The following is a 10,150-nucleotide window of genomic DNA, read 5'->3' on the forward strand; positions in this document are numbered from 1 at the left end:
AAAATCATTCTTGTCTATAACTAAAATGCTACAAGAATATATGCCTAGAATCTCTTTTTAGAGACTTCTCTACAAGTCAACAAAAACTAGCTATAAATGTCAGGAAATCACATATCCTTCTGCTAGTTAGGTATCTGTAGCCCTTTGTAACACATATTCTCACTGTGTCCTCTTTTTCCTTTAAATATTTCTTGTGTTAATTTTTCATTTTTGAATATTCCACCATCTGCCTGTTGCCTGAGTTTCCTTTTCACTCTCTGAAGTCTTGAACCCTAAAAAAATAAGCATGCCTTAAAAAAAAAAAAAGTCTGTATGGCTAATCACTGTAGAAAAACAGCCAGAGGTATAGAAATTTGCAATCATTGAATATTCACCAAGTTTTGACAGTGACAGTGGTACAATATGATTAACCAGTTACATTGGCATAAAACAAGGCAGGACTTAAATTATACCTCAGTTTCTTTACTTTAGAGATGTCACTTTTCTGAAACCCAATTGTTCTAAAAAGAAAAGGTAGTACTCTCCAACTTGTAAGATTGATATAAAGACTGGAGGTAATTCATACACTCAACAAATATTTATTGAACACATTTTAAGTGTCTTGCTTGTGCTAGGCTCTGAGTATACAATAGAGGACAGGTCTATTGTATAGGTCAGATAGGGCTCTGGACTGAAGTTCACAGTTGATTGGGGGATGGGCACAGAAATAAATAAGCATACATCAAATACAATAATAGCAGATAATTATGAATGGCCTAAATTTAAAATATCATGTTATATGAACTAAAGGTTGAGACACAGGGCCCTTTGAAAATTTTTTCTTATAACTTTTGAAATTATTTGTTGAAAAATATTTTAGAGGTATAAATGCCTTGACCTTACTTATTTATATATCTAGTAAATTACCTTAATCCATTGGGGATTTCTTCTGAATGACATATCAATCACACAGTGTATAAAATAAGGCGATCCCTGGATCTGGGAGAGAGAATGTCCTCTTCTGCTCTTGGGTTCTAAGAAAAGAAGTCAAGAGAATGGCTAGTTTTAGTTACAGCTAGTGGTTGACTTGTCTAAGTGGCTAGCCTGAGGGCAGGCCTCCACGGAAATATGTTTGAAGAAACTAAACACCCGTGAGCATGTATTGTACATATGTAATCCTTTGCTCTTATAGAAAGGGGACTGAAGCAAACATTGGTGGCAGGAAATGTCCATATATTTTATAAGTCACCAGTATGAGGACTCATTGCTGTTCATAGAAATAAAATTTCATAGAATTATTATTTTTATTTTGTGTTGTAAACTTCTTGTTGGATATTTGGAAGATTAACCTTCTCAAGTACTCACTGGCTTCCTCAACCCACAATGGTTAATTCAGTATAATGTTCCAGAGACTTTGAGAGGCTGGAGATATGGTTAAGAAAGGGTTTATTCCTGCCCTCAGGATCTCAGAATATAGGAGAAGGCAGACGCTGAATGAAACATTGCAATGTCATACAGTCAGTTCTCTAGTGGCAACCAAATACTAGAGTCCTGAAAATTCAGTACATCAAATCTCCAGGATATGGTGCATTGTCATATGTTTTCTTTTCTGGGATAGAAAAAAAGAAAGAAAGAGAAAAGTAAGTCATCATATCCAGACTGCACATAGCTGAACTTCTGATATCATTGTTATGTTTTGACTAACCCATAAGCTCAATGTAATTTCTCTAATCCTTGCAGTGGTTGCATCTTCTCTCCGTCTGCCTATGTCTATAGCTAAGTCTACTCTTATTTTTCAAATCTGATATTGTGCCTGAAGGAATTCTCAGTAAAGACTGTTTTTACTTGCAACCTTTCTGCCAAAGTTGGGGAGCAATCATCAGACCGAGTCACTCTAAGGTATAATGAGTGTTCTTGGCAAATATGGTGTGGTTGTCTAACTACCGTGTACCATTTTTTTGAAGGGGCCTTTACAGTAAGGAGCCCAGGGTTTAAACAGCAGCTCTGGGTTCCTTACTATCAAAGTCTCCTAAATGTCCATTTCCTACCCTCACCTCAGAATTCTAGCCTCATATATCCAGCAGCCCATTCCACATCTCTACCTGTTTATTTAATACACATATCGATGATAACATGGTCAAAACAAAACTCTTGATTCTCTACCCTGCAGAACTATTCTTCCCTCAGACTTTCACCACTCAGAGAATGGTACCATCATCCATTTGGTATTTGAAACCAAGGTTTAAAATAATGCCCTGTTCTTCTCTTTCCTTCTTCTCTACATATTGTCCATCAGCAAATGCCCAGATGGACTCTCTCCTTCCACATTTGCCCACTATAGTTCTCCACAAAGATGCTTCAACCATCTTTTTAAAACATAACTAAGATTAATGCTCCTCCTTACATTGCAATCCAGTTCTTCCAAACTTCCCCTAAACTGGGACACATCTAAGTAATTATCTATTGGTTGACTAAAAGCCCAAGGTGTAGTGAAGAGGATATGCTTTGCAATCAGAGATCACTTCTAATTTGATCTTAGGCTTTTCTACACGACAGCTGTGTGAATTTGGACAAACTACCTAAATTTTAAAGCCTAATATCTCAATTTGAAAAATAAAATTAAAAATAGTATCTTTCTTCATTCATTCATTCATTCTAAAAACGTTTGTTGAATTACTAAGAGTGTCAGGTACTGTAATGAACATTGGTATAAAAACTAAATAAAATAGATATAAGGCTGTCCTTACATTGCTTAAAGTTTACAATTGAACATAGTAAGTCAAATGCGTAACAAGTACTTAACAAACAATGGGTGCTGCTATGGTCTGAATGTTTGTGTCCTCCCAGATTCATATGTTGAAATCCTAATGCTTGGTGTAATGGTATTAGGGGTGGGGCCTTTGAGAGGTGCTTAGGTCATGAGAGTGGAGCCCCTATGATGGGATTGGTATTCTCATAAAAGAGACCGAAGAGAATTCCCTTAGCCTTCCTTCAATGTGAGGATACAGCTTAGAAGTCTGCAACCCCAAAGAGGGCCCTCACTTGACCATACTGGCATCCTGATCTCAGATTTTCAGCCTCCAGAATTGCAAGGAATAAATTTCTGTTTATAATCCACCCAGTCTATGGTATTTTGTTATAGCAACATGAACAGACTAAGACAGGTGCTTTGTTCTTTTGCCTTCTGATACTAGGGATCACCTATCTTCTATTTCAACTTCCCTCAGATTATCCCCTGATTCTTAATCCTGAGCTATTTTTACTTTACCATGGTGCCTTATACTGTCATCAATTGGAGCAATATCCAGTTTTAAAATTGAAAACAAAAAGCTGAAGTGATTTGTCCTCAAAGGGTCACTTGGGTAGTCCTCTTAGTGCAATTTAGAGAAAGGATGTAATTATAGCCCCCCCATGTGAATAAGCCCTCAGCCTTGTACAGCACCGGCTAGATATGGTAAGATGCATGAGGAGATGAACATGTTCCTTGAAGGTTATAAATAAGTGTGTGTGATGTTTGTAGTAAAATACAAGAATTGGGTTTTAATTACAGCAACATGCCATAAGCAGCCAGATGGCACATATAACCACAAAAAAAGAATGCAGTTCAATAATTGGAGTAGATTGAGACCCTAAAAACCACAGCTGCAACTAATGCCGGCTGGAAACCAGCTCAGACTGATTCCGTCTTTGCTCATGAGCACCCGGAGACACCACCCTTTTGTGAGCAAAGTGTCGCTGCCACAACTTGGGAGGCCAAAGGCTGGTTGAAATCCCTTGAGGCACAGAAGAAATTTCTTTTCATATTTATCCCCAGGAACTCATGCCCTTATTCCTCCAAAAGAGCCACAATTCAGTTCACAGCAGAGAAAAGTCAAAAGGACAGGTTTTGTATCATAAACTGAGCCAATCAGAAACTGCCTCTTCTCGGAGCCTATGAATCTAGTTCTGAAACGATTTGATTTTTACTTGCGCTAGACAACAAATACAACCATGATGAAAATGCAGGTGATCTGGGAACAATTCTGAGCCCATGCCTATGCACCAATGGGTAAGAGTCATTTCCTTTCTTCGGGCTTTCATTTCCTCACCCATTAAATAGAAGTTGAGCAGGTAGCTAAATAGAAGGCCTTTTCTGGTGTTCAAAAGAGGATGGAGCTCTGAAATGGCCCAGGCCCAAGCCTCTTTCCTATCTGTGATTCAGATCACTGACATCAGCCTTTTGGGCCATTTTATCATACTCTGAGCTTCCTTTCAGGAAGTTGCTTTGCATTAATTAGGCTCTTGCTGTTCTTTTGTCCCACTGTACTAGTCAGATTTCACCTTATTAACTACCTGCATTTTCTACTCTTTGAGCCTTGGGGCTCTTCTTTGTACAGTAGCTTAATTTGCTGCCTTAGCAACTGCATTTGTATTTCCAGTGGATCTCTCTAACCAGCCTCTGCTTCAGAACAAGAGAAGTACCTCCTTGGGAGAAAGGCAGATTGTACCTTTATAAGAAGCTCATTATACATTTCTTTTTCTTAATTTAAGCATCTACAAACTCAAGATAAATGGACGTTAATGGATATTAAAGATTAATGGACCCATCCAGGCATTTGTTCAATACACAATTATTAAGTCTCTTCCATGTACCAAGCACTGTGCTACGGGTATTTCATATACCTTATATAATCAATCAAATTAAAAATATTAATTGAACACCTACTCAGAATCTGAAAACTTACATCCTGCATTTCTGTTAAATTTTCCTGAATTTTTTCTTTCACAATATCTTTCCTATTTAAAAAAAATAAAATAAATGTTATCAAGATATAGTATACATTTTGGGGCTACAATTCAGTGAGCTTTGACCAATATAATCACCCATATAATCACTCCAGTCAAAATATAGAACCTATACATCATCCCTAGACAGACCCTCATGCTCCTTTGCAATCAACTCCCTTCTATTCCTGGCCCTAGACAAGTCTTGATCTGTCATCATAGATTAGTTTTGCCTGTTTCAGAATGTCATACAAATGGAATCATGCAGCATGTTCTCTTGTGTGTCTGGTTTCTTTCATTCAGCATAATGCTTTTGAGATTTATCCATGTCGTTTGCATGTATTATTCATTGCCCCCTTTTATTGTTAAACAGTATTCATTGTAAGGCTATACAACAGTTAGTTTATTCCTTCCTATGTTGATGAACACTTGAGTTGTTTCTAGTTTGGGCTATAATGGATAAAGCTGCCATAAACATTCATGGACAAGCCTTTGTAGGAATATGTTTGATACTTGAACAACACAGGTTTAAATTGCATGGGTCCACTTATACCTGGATTTTTTTCAATTAATACTACAGTACTGCATGATCCACAGTTGGTTGAATCCATGGATGCAGAACCACAGACGTGGAATGTCAGGGATAGGACTTGAGCAGCAGTGGACTTTGGTTACTGTGGCAGGTCCTAGAACCAATACCCCGCAGATACCAAGGGACTATGGTACATGCTTTCATTTCTTTTGAATAAATACCTAGAAATGGAATATCTAGGTCATATTTAAGTGCATGTTTTACTTTATAAAAAGCTGTCAAACTGAAAGAGTGGTACCATTTTACACTTCCAGAGTTCTAGCTGCTTCGCATCTTCACCAACACTTAGTATTATCAGCCTTTTAATTCCAGCCTCTTTAAGTGGATATTTAGTGGTATCTCATTGTGATTTTAACTAGCATTTCCCTGATGACTAGCAATGTGAGTATTATTGGATATTCTTATTGATGTTTTCTATATCTTCATATATTAATTGTTTGTTGAAATACCTTGGGTTGTTAGATTTTTATTATTGAGTTGTAAGAGTTATTAAATATTCTTGATACAAGCTATACAAGAGTATAGCTCTCCACTTATTTATGTCTTCTTTTTTTGTTCTCCCAACACTGTTTTGTAGTTTTTAGTATATAGGTATTGCATATATTTTGTAAAACTTATCCCTAAATCTCTCATGATTTTGGTGGTATTATAAATATATATTTTTAAAAATTTCCCAATTATTTGTTACTAGTATATAAGTACACAATTGATTTTTTTTGTATATTGACCTTTTGTTCTTATAAACTTACTAAACTCAGTTATCAGTTCATAAAGCTTTTTGTAGAGTCCTTAGAAATTTTTATGTACGTGTAATATTGTCTGTGAAGAAGAGTAGTTTTTTTTTTTTCTTTTCAATCTATATGCATTTTGTTTCTTTGACATGCGTTACTACAATAACTAGGATCTTCTGTTTGTTGCAGAATAGATGTGATGGAAGTGGACATCCTTCTTTTATTCCTATTCTTCCAGAGAATGCATTCAGTCATAAAACATAAGATATGATGTTAGACATAGCATTTTTTTGTAGATGTAGTTTGCTTAGAATTTGTTCATGAATGCTTGTTTTTTATTTCTTGAGATAATCATGTGGTTTTTCTCATTTATTCTGTTAATATGCTGAATTATATTGACTGATTTTTTAAAAAATTTTATTTATTTATTTTTCGCTGTGTTGGGTCTTCGTTTCTGTGCAAAGGCTTTCTCTAGTTGTGGCAAGCGGGGGCCACTCTTCATGGCGGTGTGCGGGCCTCTCACTATCACGGCCTCTCTTGTTGCGGAGCACAGGCTCCAGACGCGCAGGCTCAGTAGTTGTGGCTCACGGGCCTAGTTGCTCTGTGGCATGTGGGATCTTCCCAGACCAAGGCTCGAACCCGTGTTCCCTGCATTGGCAGGCAGATTCTCAACCACTGCGCCACCAGGGAAGCCTTGACTGTTTTTAAATGTCCTATTAACTTTGCATTTTTGTTTGTTTATGTATAAGAGTGAAGCATCAAATATTAAAAGCTACCTGAAACCTACCATGCATGGGTAAGCCTTGTCAACTGATGGACTTCTTTATACGGAGATCTGGATTGCTCATTGTGTTTAGGGATTCCCACATGTCAGTATTTATATATCTTTTCTCTTTGGCTTGTCGGATACCCAAAAAAAAATTCACCAACTCTTCCTTGAAGGTTAAGGCCTATTTCCCACTGATTTATTGCTTCATGAAGGAAGAGAATATCATTATAGGATTTCTGTGTAATCTCTGTTTTCTGTTTGGTTCTCTTACATCAACTTTGTCTTCTGTCCTTCTGGTTCAACCTCTCCAGAGACTAAACCTCCATTCTTCTGTGAGGTAGGAGGGGGATGAGGCGTATTGTTTCAGAGAAAAGTTATCTAAAGGTACGGCTTCTTCTTGTATAGTCTGTAGGCAATCATTCTGAGACCGCTTTCAGAAGTATTTGATCTCTTGAACTTCTGAAACTTTCTGGAGTTTCATGGTGCAAAATAGCTTGCTTTCAAGATCCCTGTATTTCTAACTTGGGTTTCAGAATTGCAAAGTATTGTTGCTAATTTTCTTGTTTCTCTTCTTTTTGTCTTTGCGAATTTATGCCTTTTTAAAATCCTTTCACTGTCTTTTAAAATGCAGTTTGGAGAAGCAGCAGAGATGTCCAATCATTTAGAAAGTCCTGGCATTGTTTTTTTAAAAATATTTTTAAAATATTTGATGAGGAAACTGAGACATATTAAGACTAGAGAAATAAGCAGACATCACCACAGGGCCTTGTAGGCCATATAAATGTGTTCGCCTTCTTCCTGAAGGCAGCGGAGAGCAATGAGGGATTTTAAGTAGGATACCAATGTAATGAGAATTAGATTTTTAAATGAATCTTATGTCTAGAATATAAAAAGTTGTTGAGAAGAGTCAAGAATAAAGTCAGAGAGACTGGTTCAGAGGTTCTGGCAGCAATTTTAAAAAGAGTTATGGCAGTTTGATCTAGGGCAGAGGCAGTGGTGGGTCATGCACTAGCATCCTGACCTCTACCTTCAGACCTCTACCTTTCTCTCAATCTGTCTTCTTTCCTTCCTTCCTTTCTTTCCAACAAGGCTTAATCCTGCAAAATGTAACTTCAAAAAATCTCTCTGTTGTACATTCTCTTCCTTTCTAGACTAGAATATCATCTAGCTCCCGAGGGGTCTCAAGACACACCATGAATCCTGTACTTGGCTGCCAGAATTAGTTTTCGAGAGCACAAGTTTGATTATGTGTCCCTTCTAAAGAAAACTTTTCAACGACTCCTCAAAATTCAGAAGACATAATTTGAGATCCTTAGTCTGACATTCATTTTTATTAGATTTTACAAAAGTACCTATCTATAATGTATTGAACACTTTTAAAGAGAAAAAAATCTGATACTTCACCATAGACAATTTGAAAAACACTGCTTTAGATAATCTTCCCCCTGATAGTAAAACTCATGAAGAACCAGGTTCTTAACCCAATTGCTCTGGCCCCATAAGTGTCATAGATGCCTGGGAAATAGCAGATTAAAAGTAAGAGAGGAGGGAAAAGAAGGGAACACTAATATCTGTCAAATACTTGCTCTCTCTCTGTCTCTTTTCTGGGAGTTTTTCATATGTAACAAAGTAAAGAAACTATTTTAACTACTGAAGTTAAAGCTTCCTTTGGGAATGAAACTCTTCATTTGGGAAAATATCTTGATAGACTACTTTGGATGGGCAAGTTAAGGCCTCAAAACTCTGCAAGATAAATGAACAGGAAATTGGTGTTGATAGCAGAAATGGAAATAGAGGTCCTAAATAATCTTACAAGAATTTGGAGCCCACACAGAAAAGTGGCCAAAAAGAAATTCAAAATGGCAGAGCAACATAAAGATGTTTTAAAAATAAATTAAATGTCTGATTGCTAAAGTTATATTGTTTAAATTGTTGTACTAGAAACTTATACCTCCCAAAAATTTTTAGAAAAGGGGCACACTAGTGCCTAGTATGAATGACTTTGAGAGTATACCAAGGAAAGGGGGTGTGTTTCATATTAATTTGAAATAAATAGATGATAATAAATAGAAAAAAATGAGATGAAAATAAGTAGAGTTTTATGGACGCCAAAACTCATAACTAAAGGTAAGTAGGAGAATGTAAATATGATACCACCAAGAAGTTACAGAAAGCTTGGGTAGGACACAGGATTTCCCAATGGACATAGGATATGTATTTTGTAACAAGTTTTAAAAATCTCTCATTGGACAGTTGCTGCATAACAAATTACCACAAATTTAGGGGCTTAACACAACTCATATTTATTATTTCATTATTTTTATGGGTTAGAAATAACAGGCATAACTTAGCTAGGTTCTCTGCTTCAAGGCCTCTCATATTTAGAGAGAGATGGGGAAGAAAGTAAGAGAGAGAGGGAGTGTTATTTTAAGGAATTGTCTCATGCAATTGGCAAGTTTAAAATCTGGCAGGCTGCAATTCATGCAAGAGTTGCATTCTTGAACCAAATTCTGCAGGGCAACAGGTTACAAACTCAAGCAAAGTTTCTATGTCGCAGTCTTCAGGAGAATTCTGTCTTCTTTGAAGAACTTAAGTCTTTGCTCAGTTAAGCACTTCAACTGATTGAATAAAGCCCACCCACATTATGTAAGATATGCTTTATTCACTCTATTTAAATATTAATCATTACTCAAACTCTTCTGATTTAAACGTTAATCACATCTAAAAAATACCTTTCCAGCAACATCTAGACTGGTGCGACCAAACAACTGGCCATTATAGCTTAGCCAACTGGACATACAACATGAGCCATCACAGGCTGTAGTCAAGGTGTTGGATAGGGCTGGATCTTATCTGAAGGCTTGACCAGGGAAGGCTGGATCTTCTTCCACACTCATCAGTTCTTGGCAGAATTCAATTCTTTGCATGCTATTGGATTGGTGGCCTAAGTTCCTTGCTGGCTCTTGGCAAGAGGTTGCTCTTGCTTTTTTGCCACATGGGCCTCTCCATTATGGTAGCTTGCTTCATCAAGGTAATCAAGGAAGAGTCTATTAGTAAGATGGAAATTATAACCTTATGTAACCTTATCAAGGAAGTGATATTCTACCACTTTACTACATTCTACTGTTTGGAAAACAAGTTGCTAAACCAGCCCACAACCAAGGGAGAGATTTACACAAGGGCATGAACACCAGCAGGTGGGCATCACGTTAGAGTCTGCCTATCACAGGTAGCTTATCTCTGTTAACATTTGGATGTCAAGTTAACTATTTCATTAGAATTGTCTTAACCAGTTTACGAGGTAGGCAGTTTTAT

Source organism: Balaenoptera ricei, chromosome 17 (genome assembly GCF_028023285.1).
Source record: "Balaenoptera ricei isolate mBalRic1 chromosome 17, mBalRic1.hap2, whole genome shotgun sequence".
In the NCBI taxonomy this organism is placed as follows: Eukaryota; Metazoa; Chordata; class Mammalia; order Artiodactyla; family Balaenopteridae; genus Balaenoptera; species Balaenoptera ricei.